This window comes from Rutilus rutilus, assembly GCF_951802725.1.
Source record: "Rutilus rutilus genome assembly, chromosome: 3".
Classification (NCBI taxonomy): Eukaryota; Metazoa; Chordata; class Actinopteri; order Cypriniformes; family Leuciscidae; genus Rutilus; species Rutilus rutilus.
This window is the reverse complement of record NC_140211.1, coordinates 51,311,991-51,334,496: the sequence shown is the minus strand read 5'-3', so window position 1 is coordinate 51,334,496 and position 22,506 is coordinate 51,311,991. Positions and strand designations below refer to the sequence as shown.

The 22,506-nt window shown below is 38.5% G+C and overlaps 1 protein-coding gene and 1 long non-coding RNA gene across 2 annotated transcripts in view; one reads left to right on the top strand and one right to left on the bottom strand.

Moving 5' to 3' along the window:
• Positions 1-14,760, bottom strand: part of LOC311287139 (uncharacterized protein) — a 45,691-nt gene extending 30,931 nt beyond the window's left edge. Inside the window, exons 1-2 of the mRNA XM_084403765.1 lie at positions 14,517-14,760; positions 11,422-11,732 (exon numbers count right to left, since the gene is read on the bottom strand). The gene's annotated coding sequence lies outside the window, so the exon portion shown is untranslated. The remainder of the gene's footprint in view (positions 1-11,421; positions 11,733-14,516) is intronic.
• On the top strand, positions 6,802-10,063 carry LOC311288478. The gene is made up of 5 exons (XR_014626928.1): positions 6,802-7,093; positions 7,197-7,270; positions 7,372-7,811; positions 8,061-8,170; positions 9,683-10,063. It is a non-coding gene; the product is annotated as an uncharacterized lncRNA (long non-coding RNA).
• Positions 14,761-22,506: the final 7,746 nt, after the last annotated feature.

The window sequence follows — 22,506 nt, the reverse complement described above, 5'->3', positions numbered from 1 at the left end:
TGATGAAACATCACCGCCTTTCTGAAAGCTAACCATCTTCATTCTTTCAAAACACTAACTTTACATTTTGTCAGAAACCAAGAGTGATGTTTTTTTAAACAGCATATATTTAAAAATGTACTTTTATTAATAATTAATCAAATGCTATTCAGTGTTCATAAGCATTTATTTACAATAGTTTTAAAAAACATATGCCTAACATTCAACAAACGAGAATTAAAAACAAAATTAAAATTCTATTTTTGCATATGAGATTCAGCTAAAACTGGAATGAATAAGGACATTATCAAGTAATAGTTGTTCTTTATTGAGTTTTTATAAGACTTAAAGGAACATTAGCTATCATGCTTTAGCAGGCTGCAATAATTATTTAGGGTTGTGTTCTTCTCTCTGTATCCCAGCTTGCAAAATATGGAAAAGAGGTTCTTATTTTCACACACTTGTTATCAAAATAAGTCAGACATTCAACATTTATACCTCTAGTACTTAAAGGTGCAGTAGGCAATTTTTAAAAGCGAATCAATCTAAATAAACACACCTCTCCCTTCATTGCTCCGCCCCCAAAATGCACAAACATGCTATGTAAGATTGTATGTCTCTTTATCATAGCTGAAGCTGAAGATGATGAACAAACGACAAGAACCAAAAAATGATCATACAGTACACAAGAGCACACGAGCTCCAGAAAAACAATGACACTCAAAACTGTCCTGTTACTATAGCTAACATTACAACACCATATCTTGATTCTGTGAAACATAGCAAAACCATGTTATTCGCATGGAGCAGAGACAACACAACCTCTACAACCGTTTTCAGGCCTTCCCGCTTCTGTCTCTCTAGTGCTGGAAAGCTTTTCTAATATTATTGCCTGATCATAACCCTTATTTTTCCAGTGATATTCCTCTGACCTTTTCTCTTTTGTAATGTCTTTTAGCTATCTTTCTTTCCACGGTCTTTCTTCAAATTAGTGATAAGTCGATCATGAAAAATGCATTCATTTTGACATGACACAAGAACAACGAGTTGTCTTAGAGAGTGATTCGTTCAATTTGTGTTGACCACACATGCACAACATCCTATTCTGTACCAGAAACAGCAATAATAGTTCACCTCTTGAGTCTTTGGGTTTGAGTCGTTCGTTCATCCTGTGACAGCCCAATAGGCTAAGGCAATGCAGTCGGTACCGGAAATAGAAATGATCAGTTCACCTTCCGAGTCTTTGGGTCTGAGTCCTTCGTTCTTTTGTGACAAGAAGTCAAAAATGTACGTAAGGTAGGCTAAATGTATAAAATCCAAGACCATTGTTGGCCAACAAATTTTGTGATCAATACATTTTTTCATCCTTTCTGTTGAAATCTACCTCCATATAATTGACCTTTACCTATAACATTTTGAGTTTTATTTTGTTTACCGGTTCAACCAACAGCTATAGCAATACGATTATTATTATTATTTTTTTACAAAAACAGAATGTAATTCATTATATAGGCCTTTCTGAAATGGTCAATTTAATAGAAACAGAGAACATAGCAATTTAGATCAGTGTGAAATAGATGTATAGAGCCAGCCACATCTTTCAGTATCATGGGAACAACATTTTTGTTTCCCCAGGCATAGCGAATAAATTTAATTAAACTGATGTTGCACTTACATAAATATGCATTTTTTTATTTGTGCCAGTAAATAACATTAAAAATAAAAGGTGCAATTCTAATAGGGTCCTCATCTGTATTGGTCTCTAAATACAGGTTAGGACTTTAAAGTCTGCTTTATGACTGGCTTGTCCATTTTTATTAATTATTCATTGTTGATATCATCAATTTATATAGCCTTTAAATATTTTGCTGGTCATCACTGCATCCGATTTTAAAGAGGCAAATGATCAGATCTGTGTTCTGTTTGTGATGCGTTAAAGGGGACATATCATGCTAAATCCACTTTTTTAGCCCTTATAAATGCATTTTGTTGTATATTTGGAGTGTTTAGAAGTACAGAAAAGTTGAAATTATTCTCTTCAGGTGCTTCGTTGATATCTTTATATTCTGTTTTGGTCATATTTTTCAACCTGTTCCGATTTTTCTGTTATCTATGACGTTTTTTGAACTATTACGTCACAGTATTTGCAGCGGAACTGCCAAATAAGGACATTTACTTCCAGCCCAACACTTCGAGCAATCCGCCATTTTTATGTCTCGCTGCAATTTTGTAGTCCAAGCTAAAGGATGCAGAAGTTACGAGAGGGTAAGTTAAAATGTTCGGTTGTTGGACACGCTTCATTACACCGTCTAATGTAGATGAACTGCCGCGCGTGTGACAGGGCGCATGTTTAACTGAAAGAACGAGCAGAGAGAGAGACCCGGTCGCGCGCGCGCGCACTCTCTCTCTTCGGAGCCAGGCGAAAGTGTAAACAAGACTTCACCGTCTCCAAACTAGACGCTGTCTTGCTCTCTCTCCCTCGCACATATTAATCAAAATAAATCGACACGGTGGTAAAAGGTCGGAAGACCAAAGTTTCATGTGTAAATACAGTAACACACCATTGCGATACATCCATATGAAGACGTTGTCCTGCAGGTTCGTCGTCTTCATTTTCATCTCGCTCCGGCTCCGACTCTGGCTCGAACATGTAAGGCTGGCTGGACAAGTCTTCCGTTGTTGACATTTTGTTAATAACGTGTGAATAAAAAGTTTCTGTGCCGCTAGATAATCGTATCTCTGCTATCAAACTACAAAAATGGCCGAACGGGGTGGAGTTGAACCGAGTGTCACCTCTGCAACCTGGAGAGGGGTCGGGGTATGAAGTGTCTCAATTGTATTTAAAGAGACCGCACCAAAACGAGTTGCTCTCAGACGCACATCAGAAAAGGGGTAGAAAAGGGGCCTGTGGAGCTATAATAATGAGGAATTCAGACCCCCAAGCATTGCAGTTCCGCTTTATATAGACCACAAATGTATGATTTATATGTAAAAAGGAACGATTTAAAAGCATGATATGTCTCCTTTAAGGAAAAAGTCAAGTCAATTTGTGTCTTAACACGCATTCATTCTTTAAAGCTTAAAGGTTGTATCAGTGATTTCAGGCCCAAAAAAAATTATCACATTCATCTAATCTTTCCTAACGATCCGCTAGCTGCCCACCCCATAAGCAGGCCGTCAAAAAAACGCGTCTCTCTGCAGCCTAGGCTCTGAGATCTGCACACAAAAACAATTGGTTTCACCAACCACTCAAAACCAAAACAAAGTGTTCCAACCAATCACCGACAGGGGGTGGGTGTTGTGAAGTTTTGTGCTCATGTACGGCTGCACGCAAAGTCGGAGCTGAAGAAGAAGCTGGCTCAAAACCTCACAACACCCACCCCCTGTCGGTGCCTACAGAGACGAGTTTTTTTGACGGCCTGCTTATGGGGCGGGCAGCTAGCGGATCGTTAGGAAAGATTAGATGAATGTGATCTTTTTTTGGGGGTGGGGCTGAAATCACTGATACAACCTTTAACATAAAAACAAACAAAACTTGATTAAAACAAGAAACAGTACTTGAGTATGGAATTATTCTTGTGCCAATAATAATGAACGTAGCTTTTCAAGAAACTAATGGAAATATAAATTGAAACTGAATAAAATATCTTTGAAACTGAAAAAGAATAAATCGCAGGCAAAATTTTTTACTTCGTTTTTAATACACTGCATGTTTTGCTAACTATTTCTCATCTTTCAATCGCTGATCTGAACTTACAAATGCGCTTCCAGAGTTTTCATTTGCGCTTCTGAAGTTTTCGTTTACGCTTCTGGGGTCTCATTTATAAAACTGTGCGTAGGAACCTTACTAAAAGTGTACGTGCGCCCAAAAGCCAAAAAAGGCGTACGCAAAAAAATATTCGGATTTATAAAACCGTTCGTACGCCAGAACCTGCGCAGAATTCACTTTATAAATCCCAGTCAGCGGAAGATTGTGCGCACATGCGTCTCCACCCCGAAATAACCATATATGGAGCTTACAACGCCTCGTTTTACTATGCATACCCTCATCTGCATATCATTTGCATATGATTATTCATCCACGTGATAACGTTTAACGGTACAAGACACATTACATTAATAAAAATCAAGTAGTTGCCTATCCTTGCCTTGTTTTTGAATACATAAATCAAATAGTGTAAAATACATTTCAGAGAAAGTTTTTCTCAGTCTTTTCCACTGGTCGAATTGTATTTTTAATTGATATTTTTAATGGAAACAGATCGGCCTTGGGCATTATTTGCACTAAACTATTTTCTCAGACAATCTGGTATTATCATGATAAGCAATTATCTCTGTGGTTAAACATTTAAACACAGCACGCCAGAGGAAGTGTTCAGAAGCATTGCATCCACAACAAATATTTCTATTGACTTAATTTGAATATAAAAATGTTGTAACTTCTCAGTAATGATTTCATGTTTAAGTGCTTAACTCCATTAATTTGAATGGCATATTTAATCTAAATGTTTATATCAGAAGTAAAACATAGTTTAAATCAATATTTTATTTATTTAAACTGTTATTTGCGTCAGTTCCACTAAACGGCCCAACGCGCTCGTTGGCGCGGACATTTAAGAAGGGATGGATATTTGCTTCAAGTGACAGGCTTGGTGAGTGAAATTATATTCGTATTATCTTTCTGTATATGTTTAATTTTCTTTAGATTTTCTGTCTAAAAGTGACCAAAAAGACATTTAACTGCAGCTCACCATCGGTGTCGCCAATTCCCTTTGTCTCCAGAATGTGCGTACGCACGGCTCAAAGTTTGCTTAAAGGTGCGCACATTCTCCCGTCAAGTTTGTTTTTTATAGATCACAACCTTTGCGTGGGAACTGGCGTACGTACGTTTCCAGCCCCGTTTTGTGCGTACGCACGCTTTATAAATGAGACCCCAGGAGTTTTCGTTCGCCGTTCTGACACATTTCTCTCGTGGGGGCGGGGCTAGTGGCAGTATGTTCTCATTGGCTACTGAGGTTTTGACTGACAGCTTCTTCACCTGGAAGTGAAGACGTCAGTGTTGTGTTTACATGTGTGGATTTAAGCGTCTGTAATCACAGCTTTCTATTTCATTTTAGTGATATTAAGTTATGTTTGTTTTTTTAATTTTATCTGTATTTACCTGCTGCTACTACTTTGTCGACAGAAGCTTTTAGGAGCACAAGAGATCTATTCAGTCTATTCAGGTGTAATTGTACTAGGGGTGTCGCAATATACCGGTATTGACGATAATCGTGATATTGAAAGCATGAAATATCGACATCGTGTTAATTTAGAGCAATACAATATACCGGTATTGGCGATATTGGCGTTTTCTAGACGCAGCGCTCGTCTGCGCCCGCGCAGCTAGAGTGAAACACTCTGTCCACACCCGAAAAAAGTAAGCTCGCCAGTATTAACAACAGAGTTCTTCGGCTTCAAAGAAAACAGCACCTTGGTGGTCGCACACCGGACTCGAAGCGCAGCGCCACATCTTTAAAATTCGAACACATTCTGTATGAGTGTAATGTTACACACACCGGACGAGAAGCACAGCGCGGTTCTATTCGGCGTCTGTCCGCGGCGCCCAGCAACGGCTCAAGACCTTGTTCAAAATCCTGCCGCGACACAGAGCGCTGAAAAAAGTGTTCAGATCACAGACTCAGCAACTATTGTATTTAATTGTACAGTATAATCATAACATAGTACAGACATGATCTCAATTCCATAATGTCCTTAAACATAATGATATTGCTGGCCATAAACTGAGAAAGTGCGTGTCCGGTGTGCAATACCTCGAGTTGTCATAGACGCGACGCGGCTATTATTTTACTAGTCATCATGGAAACGTGACATTAACTGTTAACAGGGGGTTTCTGTGTTCATATATTTAATAAAGGGTGATTATTTATATTAAGAATCCCGTTTTCTTTACTCATCTTATTTTTGTATTTGTATTTGCACTTGATTTTTTTATTCAAATCTGCCATCTGCATGACTTTATTGGCACCAGTGCAACAACAGGTTTAAGAGCTTTTCAGTTCTTCAGGAAACCTTCAGACAGTGTTTGGCTTCAGTTTGAAACCAGATAAACTTCACATGCTTGTCTTCCTTCACAAAAATTTGCCATAGATTGAGTACGCAAGAAGTAAAAATGCATGTGCCTTGTGTTTATCAGTATCCTTATGTTTGTTGGGTAAAAAAGAAAAACTATATAAACAAAGTAAAAATTCATTTGACTGATAACTACCCCCATTAACTGCATACTATACATGTAATGCACAGTATTCTCATGATATACAGTACATTACTATACAAAATGCACAATTACAAATACAGAATACATTAAAAAAATTCATACACATTTTAAATGATGCAATGATTCTTTGAACAGTTCCTGTTGCAGTACAATAGCAAAGCAGTGACTGGACACAAGCAGTACAAGGAATAGTCCACCCAAAACATGAGAATTCTCTCATTTACTCTCCTTCATGCCATCCCAGATGTATATGACTTTCTTCTTCACATAAACATAGACAAAGATTTTAAAGGAAATAATCCATCTTTGTGAGTCCATATAATACAAGTGGATTGTAACCCATGTACGTAAAACAGTTGGTCGGAAGTGATTTTTCATACACAGCAAAATCTCCAGTGTTGAAATCCTGGTGTTAAGGACTCTTAGAGTAAAGAGTTCAATTTCTGGTGTTGAATTTCAAGGGATTAACACTGCTAGTGCAAACCGCACCCTCTGGCTGGTGTAAATATGTAGAGTTACTAAATTTACACGGAGAGAGTGTTATTAGTTACATCCGGGACATTTACGCGCTGGGCGCGACGAAACAACCTGAAACTTTTTTCACAGACGCCATTTTCTTTGACTCGCGATGCAAGGCATACGAGGAGGGAAAACGCAGATATGAAGTGTTTTATCGCATTTATATATGCATTTTATACAATTTTATTACATCATATTGTTTTATTACAATATGTATGTGCTGTGAACGGCTAAATCGTTCTCAGAAAGGCATTTTCGTTGACGCGCGATGCGGAGCAGACCAGGATGAGGTTGCTTTTAAACAGAGAAACGACGAAAGTAAGTGTTTTATCTAATTTACAATATGTATTTTATAACATATTGATTTATAGAGAAATTTAAATGTTCTGCGTGTTTAAACGAGCCGAAACCTTTCTCAAAGGCGACATCTTTGACTCAATACGGAGCTGACGACGAGAAGGTTTGCTTGTAACGTCAACAGGGAAAACACCCAAAGTAAGTTAAGTGTTTTTAACCTAATTTACAACATGTATTTCATGGCATTATAATGTTTTATAACGATATTTATGTGATGTGCGCCTAAACCTTTCTCACAGACTAACATTAGCTGCTGCCCTGCATCTTCTTTGACTCTGTGACGCAGTGCAGACGCGGAGTTTGCTTTTTAACGGTGAAAACACAGAGAGTAACTTAAGTGTTTTAACTCATTTACAATACGTATTTTATAATGTTATTTTGTTTTATGACAATATTTGTGATGTGCAAATATCATAATGTGTTTATCCTCAAACTATCTTTTACTTTCATTTTATCTGAAAAACAAACTTTCTTAGAATGTGTAAGTACTTCTTTAAGATTATGTTTATGAAAATGTATTTATCAGATTCAATTTTGGTTGATATTTGAATATGCTTTCATGTTTAAATGTATTGATTGTGTTATTTGTGTTTGTTAGGAGCATTTCCATGCTGGACCAAGTGGCTAAGGCTAACCAGGCTTGGTCTTTAAAGGCTGTAACGTTACAGACTAGAACCTGGTGAGGGTCAGATTTTACAGATAACATATGAGATAATCATGTGCATAAACATTTTTAAAAAATTATAGCTTTGTTGCTAATTGGTATAACGTTAACTAGATTTTTTGTGTTTCATAACAGTCATTTTGAATTTGTCCAGTCAAATTACTTTACAAAAGTTACTTTTCCTTTTCCTTAAATAAAATTAGTTTTCAAACCAATTGTTTTCATGATTTGACAGGTAGATGTTTTCTTGGTTTTTAATTTTAGACTCAACTGATTGGGAAATCTCTGCCCATCACCTGCCTCCGACATCACAAAGCCACAAGAAGGGAACGAAGATTCTTCTGTCAGCTGACTATTTAGTGAGGTTTCTTAAGGTGCGTGTCTAAATTTATTCCTAAAGGGTTAGTTCACCTACAAATGGAAATTATGTCATTACTTACCCTCATCTCGTTCCAAACATGCAAGACTTTATTTCATCTTCACAACACAAATGAGGATATTTTTAATGAAATCTGAGAGTTTCCCGTCCCTCCATTGACAGTCCACGCAAATACCACGTTCAAGCCCCAGAAAGGTGTAAAGGTACATCATTAAAGTACTCCATGCGACTCCAGTGGTTTAACATACATTTTATTAAACTATGCAAGTGCTGTGTTTGAAGCAAAAAATCATTTACCACTTAATTTATAAAATATTAATTTCCAACATGCGTTGTTAAGTGAGCGTGCATCGAAGATTAATAATTTGTAAATGAAGTTGAGTTTTTGTTGTTGTTGTTTTTTCGTGCAAACAAAGCACTTTTGTTGCTTCATAAAAAAATTTGAAGTTAAACCACCTGAGTCACATGGATTACTTATGATTTCCTTTATACCTTTCTGTGGCTTTGGAAGTGATAGTTGAATAGGCTGTCGATGAAGGGACAGAAATCTCTTAGATTTTATAAAAAATATCTTAAAGGGATAGTTCGGCCAAAAATTATATTTAACCCATGATTTACTCGCCCTCAAGCCGTTCGAGATGCATATGTCAATCTTTTATCAGACGAACACATTTTCAGTTATTTTAGAAAATGTCTTCGATCTTTCAGTGGTTATAATGTGAAGCAATAGGGTCCACCTCCTTCAAGTCCAAAAATGTGCATGCATCCTTCACAAAAGTAATCCATCCGGCTCCAGGGGGATAAACGAAGGCCTTCTGAGGGTAATCCGTGCGGTTTTGTCGTAAAAATATACATATTTACTGGCTGCGCTGTCACGTTCGTTTTATGTCACAACGCTTCCTACGCTATACGTCCTACGTCATACGCCAGCATCCATCTCCGTAAACGCGCGTCGACCGTTGCCGGAAGCCAGTTATTTTCGTTTATAAAGTTTTAAATATGTATATTTTTACGACAAAACCGCACTGATTACCCTCAGAAGGCCTTCGTTTATCCCTCTGGAGCCGGATGGATTACTTTTGTGAAGGATGCATGCACATTTTTGGACTTGAAGCAGTGGACCCTATTGCTTCACATTATAACCACTGAAAGATCTAAGACATTTTCTAAAATAACTGAAAATGTGTTCGTCTGAAAAAAGATCGACATATGCATCTCGAACGGCTTGAGGGTGAGTAAATCATGGGTTAAATATCATTTTTGGCTGAACTATCCCTTTAAGTGTTCCGAAGATGAGCAAAACTCTTACTGGTTTGGAACAACATAAGGGTAAATAATGACAGAATTTACATTTTTGGATGAATTAAGTCTTTAATTTACTTGGAAATCAGAAAAATTCCAGTCTTAATCTAACCAAAATAGTTTATTGTTTGAGTCACCTTGCTGTATTTATAAAACACAAATAGTATTAATTGTAAATGGTCTGGTTTTGTGTTGTCTACTCTAGGGAACCAGCACTCCAGGATTTTGAGAAAGTTGGATCTGCACAGCCTTTCCTGCTCTGTGAAACAACTAGGCTATGCACTGAACTTTACTGTCAGCAACTGGACACAACTGATCCACTCATATCCTGCAACTGTTTTTCATCTGTTGAATGTTGTTGCTGTACTGTTGCAAAGTCGAAGGTATTGACTCAACTTCACTGACACAGGACTTACATTCACTGACATGTACAGGACTTGAAGTATTACAGAGATACAGACCATTTGATGAGCAGCTTTCACATAATTCTGATGACAGAAATGCCTATATTTTGCCTTCATTTATTTTAAAAGTTAACATATGTAAAGGGACTTGTTCGTTAATAAAAACTAGCTTGTTAAAACAACTGTTTGCATTTTGCCTTTATTTTTAACTTTACAATGAACCGAATTCTAACTTTCTGGATTGTTTTGATGTGCATTCAATGTTATCAATAGGTTAAATGCTTTGCTTTTATTTCTGAAAAGATTCCTTTTGTCAAAAAGCACATCTCATAAATACAAACTCAATTTGAGTCAAATTTAACACTCCTGAAATGTATATATGACTCCCTCCATTTTGGAGTTAAAATAACACTTTTGAAAGTGTGAAATATGCACATTACTCACGGAGTACATTTTAAACACTGTAAGAGTTCAAATGTACTCCATGAGTAATGTATATTGACTCAAATTGAGTTAAATGTACACTGGCTTTTTTGCTGACATGGATTTTTTGCTGTGTACCTTAATAAAGAGTGTTTGTGACATTTTCTGCCATTTGTCTTTAGTAGGAATGGAAGCAGCTCTAGAGGTAGCCTATTGGTATTGACACTCAATAATGTTATTGCTGAACAGTATTTTGACACTTAATGTTGTTGTATTCACACTACACTGGTGTTGGTGTAAAAATAAAAATGTTACTCAATAACACTGTAATTTAACACTAACACTAGTGTGGTGTAAAAACAACAATGTTAAGTGTTGAATAGTGCTAACTTTTAACAATATACAGTGTTGAATTAACAGAAAATTAGTGTTAAAAAATTAACACTTTCAAAAGTGTAAATGTTACACTGTGTAGTGTGGACACATATACACACTTTGCTGGTGTTAAATTTGACACTGTAGGTGTTGATTTAACACTGGGGATTTTGCTGTGTAGTTTAAACAGTTTACAATATTAGTATTTCTTTTATCTAGCCTGTTGTTTGACTTCAGAAGGCAATGATTCATCCACTGAGGTCCGCATGGATTACCGTCACGCTCACTGTGTGTGGTTTTTAAAGTGTCTTTAGGACTCGCAGAGATGGATTACTTTCCTTACAATCTTAATTCGTGTTTATCTGTAGAAAGAAAGTAAAATGCATCTGGGACAGCATGAGGGTGAGTAAAATAAGTGAGAATTTTATTTTTGGGTGAACTATGCCCTTAACATTCATATGCTGTTGGTATGCTAATCCAAGATCAGCATATAAGAATAAAGTGCAACCTCTTGTGTACTTGTGAACTGTGTTTGTTTTAATCTAGAGGAAATTTAAACATTTGCTAGTTTATAATATTAAATTAACGAGTTTGTTTGCCCATAAAATCTTTAAGATATTAGGTTAAACTTATTTGGCTTGCTGTCCACTGAAGAGGGGCTCGATGAAGCAGCTTCAACTCGAGCTTTGATATACCCCCCCAGTGGCTAAAAGTAGGATATGATAATTGAAGGGCAAGGTACCTGAGATGAAGGTGGAGTTTGGGGAGGTGGAGGGATACTGGAACAGCTGATGCAAGAGAGAGGTAAGCGGCTGCTTATATACTCAGGCTGTTGATTGAAAGATTAGATGGGCTCACTCCTCCCTAACTTGCGTTTAGGAACTTCATATAAAATAAATCAGGTGTCTGAAGATCAAGATCCCAGTCATTCAAAGGTGATGTGTCTGAACAAAGTAAGATTATTGTCTGACAGGGACAGTGGATCTCTGGTACTATCACTCCATCCTCTGTGTCAGCATCAGAATTTTGTTTATGGAAAAGTTGCTCCACTCCCTGGAAAATGAGAGAGGAAATGTATTATAATCTAACAATACAAACTGATTTGAACTCCCACATACAGTAACAAGTTGAAGACTTAAAATATTTATTCCAAACAAATTATATAAATGTTTTAAGAGATTTTACAGTACTAAATATTTACCTCAGAGTCATGCAGCATTTATCATCTGTAATACTGTTGTGTAACCAGTAGATGGCTCTATACGCTGATTTCACGCAGCCGCCATTTTGAACTTGAAAGTGAGGCTCCGGTGGGAAGAACCCCGGAAGTACAGATAAACAACAATGCCTTGGACTACCAACCTGAAGCTGCTGCCGCGATTTACACTATTGGAAGATAATATCTAATATAGGATATGTATATAGTTCATTCCTGCTTCATTTTTTACTCTCTGAATTATATCTAAAAAAAATATTTTATTTATAAACAAATTTCACTGTATATAGTCTAAAGTATGACAGAAATGTATGTACAGTTTTAGAATTGACACAACATCATTAAACAACAATACGCCATCGCATTCACGACTCTCCCATGATTAAAGGCGACACTTCCGGTTTTCTTCCCACCGGAGCCTCGCTTTCGATTTCAAAATAACGGCTGCGTGAAATCAGCGTATAGCCCTATAAACATATATCCATGGCTGTGTATTCCCTAGTTGCTGGATGTTTTCAGTCATAATTACTTGCATGTTTTAAAGGAGTCATGACCTCGTGTTACCTTGGATACCCAACGCTCTATTATAGTCTTTCAGGCACTTCTAAAAAAAAAAAGTGGAAAAAAAATAAACAGAGCTCCTCAGACCCTTATTTCTAAAGGCATTATTGTCTCGCGAGATCTGATGCGATGTTTTGGCTGTCGTGGACGGTCATTATAATAATGCAAATGAGGGGCGCGTTGATTGGTTGCAGGAAGGAGGGTGGTTGACAGCGTTGCATGCTCGTAGTTTCTTTTGCCCTTGATCAGTGAGGCGATACACAGCGCGGGCGCCTCCGCATTTACGCGTGTATTGAGTGTGCGCTCCGAGCACAGGATAACGGCTGACAGGACAAGAAAGTCAGTTTTTCTGAAGTGAAAGACTTTATTTCAGCGTACACTAATGTCACTGTCTGGTAGTTCCTATTGTGCTGGGGTTTCTGAAGTAGTCATAATTCATCTCTCATAACATAACATGCTCTAAACACGCACGCAGAGTGGAAAAGGAAGAGCGGAGGCGCGGGGAGCAGAGCGCAAATTTGAACTATATCGATATATTCGATATGGTCTAGCAAACAGTTTTAGCCACTGACCATGGACTCCTGTACCATCACTACTGTTGTGTAAAACAAAGTGGAAAGATGTGGATAGCATTCGTAGTGTCCATTCACCGTGTTTATCTCGAAGCTAACGGTACATACAATAGCCGCATTAGCAGTTAGCTGATGTTTGTTAATGTACACACAGTAGAGCAATAAAAACACAGTCTTACCGTTTCAATTTCAGGCAGGTCTCTGATGGTGGGGATGGCACCTTTTCCCAAACGGAGCTTCGAGGCCAACTTCGCCTGATATTGTCCCAAATAAATTACTAAATGAATCCTGTGTAAAATGTTTAGCGCAGACACCAAACGTTAGGCCAGTTGAAAGGGTTGTTGGGACAGCGTCATTAAAAATGAATTTCATCCACTGATCCCTGATAGTTTCGTCCGTTTTGGGTAGAGAAAACACATTAGAATGCTGTTTATGGCAGTCAACCACAGAGCAACGCAGGTGTGCACTTGGTTTCTCCATCTTTCTTTGCCGAATGAATATGAGGGGGAGAGGGGTAGGGCGTGGCTTCCTGCTGCGCTGTCCATATATGGCATATCCTCCACCGTTGTGACGTCAAGCCAGGGTAGAAATCAAAATCTCGTATTTGAGTGCGCGTGCACGTGGGATATTTTACAAACCCTGAGGTAAACAAACGCTTCACTTTTAAATATCGGCTTCCCGGCCAGTGTATAATCGTTAGGCAATCATAACATACATTGATTCTCGTGGAAAAATGCAAAATGTGGGTCATGACACCTTTAAGTTTTTAATTTGGACATATATTTATTATTAAAGACTATTAAAGATTAAACATTTTTCTCAGAAATGTTCATTTGAAGTGCAATTTTTTGCATTATTGTTATTAGTCAAATATGGACACAGAAAAAGCATTGTGTTACTCATACTAGCTATAATAGCTTTATCAGTCACCTTTATCACACAAAAGTAATCAGAATAAATATTGCGACCAGGGCGATACTTCAAAATAATTGAGTATTTACATATTATGCACAGAGACGTGGTCTGTGGTCAAGTCGTGTCTCTCCTCTTTCAAAAACTCTGCATTGCAAATTAATCAGCAATTGAGAAATTCAGGTTTAAATAGCTTTATTGGCATGGTAAAAAAAAGGCTTTACATTGCCAAAGTTGAATCAGGCAGTGATTGACAGCGCTCTGGTCCTATGGCATCGGTCATTGACTGATACAGTACTTTTTGTACTTTAGGCTACAGTACAGATACTGTACAGTACTCTAGCCCAATGATGTTTGGGGTGGCTGGGGGGAAATATGATCTAATCGAAGACTGTAACCGAATGTAACGTTAGATAAACAAGTCATGTAATGATTGGACTAACAGTTAAATCAAGACAACACAGCTGTATAATGTTACGGGCTCTCACTGTGCTCTAAAATGCCTCTCCACCTGAAAAAAGCCAGTACTGTATTATAAATAGTATTAGTATAGTATTTTTAAAAAATCAGACTTACCACGAGTAGGCTATCCAGTATCCTGATAGCGACGATGACTAATGATAATGATATCATTTGTCTGTATACTATTCCTTCTATAAGAAATCATCTCAACAATATAGTGTAGCAGCAAATAAATACAGATATAAACTTAATATCACTCAAATGAAATAGAAAGCTGCGATTACAGACGCTTAAATCCACACATGTAAACCATAGACTGTAAGATGTAAACACAACACTGATGTCTTCACTTCCAGGTGAATAAGCTGTCAGTCAAAACCTCAGTAGCCAATGAGAACGCACTGCCACTAGCCCCGCCCCCACGAGAGAAATGTGTCAGAACGGCGAACGAAAACTCCAGAAGCGTAAACGAAATCTTCAGTAGCGCAAATGAAAACTCTGGAAGCGCATTTGTAAGTTCAGATCAGCGACTGAAATATGAGAAATAGTTAGCAAAACATGCAGTGTATTAAAAACGAAGTAAAAAAATTTGCCTGCGATTTATTCTTTTTCAGTTTCAAAGATATTTTATTCAGTTTCAATTTATATTTCCATTAGTTTCTTGAAAAGTTACGTTCATTATTATTGGCACAAGAATAATTCCATACTTGAGTAGGCTGTAACAACGACAAATAAAAAAGAATACTTATGCACAATAGTTTCGTACTTTTTGAGTGTAATGGCGTTACAGATTTGCGTGGAAAGAAACTATACGCACTTCCTCGTTCTCACACCTGACAGAAAACGTAATTTATTGCAGGATCACCTGAGCAAAACAATGTGTGTGACAATTTGTTGATTGACAACTGTAGGCTAGGGCTGGGCGATAGATCGCATGACATTGTTAGGCGCATCTCGTCAGTAGCCTAAAGCCGGTTCCTTGATTAGTAGTAAATCGCAATCACCTGCTTTCGGATGGAGCGGCATTCACTACAAAGAGCCCTAGTTAACTGACAAGCTGAGCCATATCGCATTAATTATCGCAGTCCGCGATATTAATGCGATATGGCCATGGGCGTCAGTTTGGTTTGAAATGTGCTGGGGACAGAGACGCATTCGGAAATGCATTTTCAAAACTTTTACTATATTCTAATTTTGTCAATAATTATAAAAAAATCGCCAATAAGCTCATAATTTGTGCTAAAATAGTGTTTAGTTTTAAAAAAACATTTTAAAAAACTGGTTATATTTTGATGTTTCTGCGCAAGTTCAGCAGACAGTGAGGTTCGGGTTTGTTCCAATCAGAGCTCGTGAGTGGAGAGCGCATTCTGAATATTCCGCTCCGCTCGTTCATTCCGCAGGGTCGCTGGCTCAACACAGATCATGTTGCCTGGTTCGAAAATATGTGGAATAAGGGCTGCTTCCGACTAAAAGTTTTTTTCCTAGTCGACTAGTAGGCTAGTTGTTCATTTAAGTCATTCGTGGACAAATCGCCCCTTTATATTAATTTAATTACTTATATAGCCTAGGCTACAGGATAATGAGCGTTTACGTAATATAGCCGCACTCAAGCGCACGACCGCACGCATAAAGCTTGCCACAAAGAACCGGTAAAAGTAATGAGTATGACTGCGTCTAAATGTGTCTAAATACGCTGTGAATGTGAATGTGCATTATACGCTGAGTTTCGGTTCATTTATGAGACGGCGCCTGCGCCTCCAATGTCGTGATTATCTGCTATAGGCCTATTTACTTCTTATTTATTAAATCCATTGGTTGATTAAAATTAAGATATAATTAATACAAAACGAAATTCACTTTAAAGAAAGGCATGCAGCTGTTCTGTTTGAGGTCTCTGTGAAAGTTTTAAAGCAGTCTTTTAGTGCCGCTTTCACCAGTAGCAGTTTTAACATTAAGTAACCGAGAACTGACACGTTGTTTTTTCCCTCATAAATGCGAACACGGAAAATAAAATAAAATGAATAATAATGTTTTTTTGTTGGGTCAGACAATGATTACCAAATTTCTCTCTCATATTGCTCCTCACAACCACTGAAAACGGTCAAAAAAAATCGAACCAAAAGTCAAATTAATATGGACGGAAGTTAAAAGTGGTGGGTACAAAATGACTCATGACGAAATCTGGGGGGTACGCGTCCCCCCCCGAAATCGACGCCTATGGATATGGCTCAGCTTGTCAGTTAACTACGGCTCTTTGTAGTGAATGCCGCTCCATCTGAAAGCAGGTGATTGCGATTTACTACTAATCAAGGAACCGGCTTTACTGACGAGATGCGCCTAACAATGTCATGCGATATATCGCCCAGCCCTAGGCTACATTTAAAATATAAAAAAGTAAATAGTAAAAACTATAGGCCTATCTTAATATCTTTAGAGGACTGTTTCACAGAATTGCATAAACCACATTTTCTGCATTAGTTTAACAATAACAAAAGGATTAGAAAATATTTGTTAAAATAATATAACAATAGATAACTGCTCCCCTGCTCCGTACTGCAGCCCTGCGCGTTGAGTTAGGTGTTATCATCGAAGCTTTGCCTTTTACGGCTGCTCAAACCACACCTGTCCAAAGTTCTACTTAAGCAAAGTTTAAGAGTCAAACCAGTTTTATCTGCAACACTGAAGAGACAATTGTTGGATTTTTCAAAGATGGGTTAGACCTACACTTCATTTCAGTCCACTTTACATATTCTAAAACATAAGTAACTTTGCATGTCAACTAACTCTCATTCATTTCCAAATACATGTCAGCTAACTCTTATTAGAGTATTAGTAGACTGTCAGATTAGGGTTAGGGTTAGTAGAATTTGTACTTGTTGTGATTTGGCACAAGCTCACTGAATACATGAGGAGATATGCTTTCACTGACACAAAGCAATTTTTAAGCAGTTCAGTGCACCCGGAAAGTTTTCCTGAGGGATTCTGGGAAGCTCTAGCCTGGATGCCAGACGAACTTAGCCCCGCCCACAACATTTCTGGAAGTTCGGTCTGGACTTAAAGGACAAGTTCGGTATTTTACACTTAAAGCCCTGTTTTCAGATCGTTTCTGATGAAATAGAACAGTTAAGATTGAAATTTGGACACATGCTGCTGGCCCGAGAATTTTCGGTTTCTGTGGTAGCACCCCCCCCACCTCCACAATGGTTGCATAGGTGCACTGGAACAATCCTTCCTAAAACGCATTAAACTTTCGTTTACAAAGACGTGAAACTCACCGAGTGGTCAGGGGTGTTCACTGATATGCTCACACAAAAATCTCTGGAAAAGATGCTTTCTAACAGGTTTTATCATAGTTTTTGTCCAACTCCATTGACTTGTATTGGATGTGCTGTGAGGTACGGTATTACTCCGCCGCCGGAAACGGAAATGGGGTTGTTTGTATTCTTGGGCTGGAGTGTCTATTATTCAAGCTCTCAACGGAAGAATGTACGGGTGTGAGGCGTTTGGAAAATTAGGTCCACAGTTTTACAACGAATGGTAAAACACCTGTTGGAAAGCATCTTTTGCAGCGATTCTTGTGTGAGCATATCAGTGAACACCCCTGACCACTCGGTGAGTTTCACATCTTTGTAAACGAAAGTTTAATGCGTTTTAGGAAGGATTGTTCCAGTGCACCTATGCAGCCATTGTGGAGGTGGGGGGGTGCTACCACAGAAACCGAAAATTCTCGGGACAGCAGCATGTGTCCAGATTTCAATCTTAACTGTTCTATTTCATCAGAAACGATCTGAAAACAGGGCTTTAAGTGTAAAATACCGAACTTGTCCTTTAAATCCGTTGAGGAGCTATTATGCCCAAACCAGAGCTGTTCGGACCAATCAAATTGTCAGGGCGGCCTTTATACGATGATAGAGAGATGATCAACAGTAACGTAATCACGTCACCAACGAGCGCTTGGGTTGAATTCGTTTACAACAAAGATGCCTGCCGCTGGAGAATTGAGATTTCACACACAAATAAGTCAGATAGAATAAATGCATATTTTGCGTACTGTCCGAGGAAAGGGCTCCGGGCTCGGTATTCGGCCCAAACCCAAAGTATACTCCCCCCATATTCCAGGCTGTGGAAGAACAAGCCAAGAGTGAGTGGAGGAATGCTGAAAACTATCAAGGAATGTTAGGTGAGTTGACAGAGTGAATATGCTTCCTCTCATGCTGATAAGGGTAGACATGGTAGGCTAATTGTTTGATGACAAGTTGATTGGATTGATTATTTGAACGTGCTCCTCTCGAATTGTTTATGAAACATCATGTGTAGATTCCGCCATCGCGTCTGTTATAGAAGATATCGACAGCGCATTCTTTTTAAAAGAGGAACAGAGAACCGCGATCAAGGCATTTGTCGATCGGAAAGATGAATGAAGAACATAAGTCACTTAGGCTACTTCGTTCCTCTGATTGGTTGTAGGTCTATCCAATTGAGTGCAGAGGCATTTTCCTTCCTGGTTTGGATGAAACACAGCCCAATGGAGCAGTATTAGACTCATATTAGGCTTGTTTGAGATGAGCAAAATCTGCGCAGAACCGATCACCGCGAGATGCATGCCGGTAGAAATAGGCTTGTTTGAGATGCGCCTCGCCTCGCCTGAAATGTAGGCGAGAGTAGGCGGCTGCAGTGAGAGGAGGAGTGAAAAAAGCGCAGGCAAGCCGGACAGTTTTCTCTTCTCGCAGTGGATCTGACACCTGTGAGATCAAAGATGGATATCGCGGGATTCACGGGATTCACGCTCGTGCACAGTGTTGCTAATAAACTGAATGGAATTTAAGTTCTGTTGCTTTTATATGAAAATAAATATAATGAACAAGACACCCAAAGTAGCCTACTTATTTAATTCCATTCCAAATACATGTTTATCAGTCTTTTTTCTTGTGTTTTTTTTCTTCTTTTTTTTCTTTTAATAAAAATTACACTGCATAACCCATAGAGATCGCACTGAGGTAGTTTGGGAATATTACCACATAACGTACACATAAAACATGATATCAGAGTTTTAAAATCAAACATTTTAAATAAGAGCCATACATCACGGTTGTTTAAACCAATGAACATCAAGCTGTGTCGTCAGCAAGTCGTTTCCCATCATGCTTCTGATAAGCGCAGTCAGTGGAGAGCAACTGCGCTCGACTGCAGAATCCGACAGGTGCGCCTTGCGCTCGCGAGAGATTTTTGACATACGTCAGCATGACATCAGAGCAAGGCGGACCGCACTCGGACACATTTCTAACCGGCATGCATCTCGCGCTGATCACCGGTGATCGATTCTGCGCAGATTTTGCTCATCTCAAACAAGCCTAATGTGTCCGACTTGCTCTGATGTCATGCTGACGTATGTCAAAAAAACTCTCGCGATCGCAAGGCGGATGTGTCGGATTCTGCAGTCGGGCACGACCATAGACAGTAGGCGTTTCTCAATGTCAAGGATACTTCCTTGGCAGGACTGGTCCTTCCAAGTCACTTCCTTCAGAGGCTAGGTGAGGCTCCTCTTTAGCATTCGGAGAACATGTAAATGGAACAGGCTAGCAAGTGCACGTCAGTGCGTCATTACGTCAGTGAAAATGAAAAACAGAGCGTTGCTATGGACGCAGTTCTGTTCACTCAGGCAATATAATCGTTTTTAAATCAATAAACTCCTTTTTAATCATATTGATTATTTGACTGTTAAGTGTGTTTAAACAGTGCGGGTCAATTTGACCCATAACATAATGGATGTAATTATTTTTTTAAACAAATGTTTGGTAACGTAAATATATTTACATTTGAAAGCATATTGATCCGTTAACGCTCCGACTCCGTTAACGTCTAACATTTTGAATTTTTTGAACAAGATAGCAAAGCTGCGCGCATAGGATTGTGGGTGATTTGAGAGCGCGAAGAGCGCGAAGGCTACACATATGCATCCTTTCCTGTATATGGGATATTTTTCGAACGAAGGACTCAGTCCTTGGTGAAAATTCCGAGGATCCTCGACATTGGAACAGTCCTTCGACGGATGTCGATGACGTAGCATCCTCGAAATTCTGGCTTCCGAGGATCCTTCCTTGACATTGAGAAACGCCTAGTATATAAACGGGCGCGACTGCGCTGATCAAAAGCATGATGGGAAACGACTTGCTGACGACACAGCTTATTGCTCATTGGTTTAAACAACCGTGATGTAGCCTATTGTTCTCTTTTAAAATGTTTGAATTTAAAACTCTGATATCGTGTTTTTATGTGTATAAATTATGTGTGAGTATTCCCAAACTCTCTGACAGTGATCTTTATGGGTTATTTGCCTGTTGTTATATTTATATATAAAATAGCCTATTGCCTATAAAACATGTCTGTAATTAAAGTAAAAAATGTTGATAAACACGTCTTTGGGGTATGTAATTAAATAACAAGTAGACTTTGGGTGTCTTGTTCATTATATTTATTTTCATATAAAAGCAACAGCACTTCAATTACATCCAGTTTATTAACAACACCGTGCACGAGCGTGAATCCCGCGACATCCGCCTTCGATCTCACAGGTGTCTGATCCACTGCGAGAAGAGAGAACTGTCCGTCTTGCCTGTGCTTTTTTCACTCCTCCCCTCACTGCAGCTGCCTACTCTCGCATACATTTCAGGCGAGGCAAGGCGCATCTCAAACAAGCCTATTCTGACTAGAATCTGAGTATGACAACGTCAGGCTATGGAAGCGCCTGATGAGTCCCTCAAAATATATGTCTGCACTGTTTGTATATTTTAACCACTTGATGGCGCTTTGCTCTGCCTCAAAACCAATTAAACCACGGTAGAGCTCAAAATAAATCAAAGGAACAAAAGGATCCTCTTCAAAGAAATGTTCCTTAAAGTCTCTGTAAATTTCTGTCTGGGTTTTCATTTTTAAAGCACAAGTAAAAGAGAAAGATATATATGTACTTTGTCAGACACTTCACCCTGTGAATATAGTTGAAAAATCATTTTATTCACCTTTTTATCAAGCACGGGATCCCCAGTTCATTCCAGCCTCTATAAGTGCTTTCACAATGTCTTCAAAGTCATGATCAACAGCACACTGCAATGGAGTAAAAGTTTGTAATCCATGTCCATCTGGGTCAGCTTTTGCTGCAAGTAATCTTTCCACAATACTCAATGGAACTCCATAAAGCTGTATAATGTAGAGGTGTTTGTCCATTTGTTGAGGGTTTGTTAGGATCAGCCGACTCTTCAAGTAGATAAGAGCAGATTTCTTCATTTCTGCATAGAACTGCTGCTGTCAATGGTGTAACATCATCATTCCAGACTTCAGAAGAGTACAACCCATTAATATCTCTGCCTTGTTGTCTATGGTACATTTTATTAGGGGGTCTGTTTTTTAAGTTAGTTTTTGTATTTAGATGAAAATCTTTAAAGTATGTCAATATGTTGTCATGCCATATGCATTAATCTCAGTAAATTTTACTCTGATTGTCAATGAAAAAAATGTGATTAAATCATTTTGATCAAATGTATAAACATTTTTAAAATGTATAAATGCATTTACTAAAAAAACACATTCCAGCTAAAGATTCATAAACACAAACCTGTGCTTGTGCTTGTGAAAACCTGAGCTCCTGATATAATGGTAGGAGTACACTGAAGTATTATTTTTGGCAGCAGCTAGCACTAAGGGCAAAAGCAATAGATGCTATTTACACTAAGTGAAAATAGCTGTATTTTCTTAGTGATATGCTTACACTAAGAGAATATATATATATATTCTATTTACAAAAATAGCAAAAAAAATAGCAGTTTTTTTCTTTGCAGTAAGTGTAAAGAGTATGTTTCACACACACAACACACGGGTAATCGGTCCCCCTTCACTAGGCGGCCCTCCCTTAGTTGTCACTCTATCTCTGTGTCGGGCCTGTCACAGCCCAGACGAGAAAATGTGCACATAACACAACTTAAGGGTATTAGGTCCCCCTATGCTAGGCGGCCCATCCCCAATGTGTATTCAGACCCTAGCCACAAGGGCCCATTCCCGGAGTGTCGAAATGGGTTTTGAACATTATAAGGCGAGGTTACTCGCTCCAATT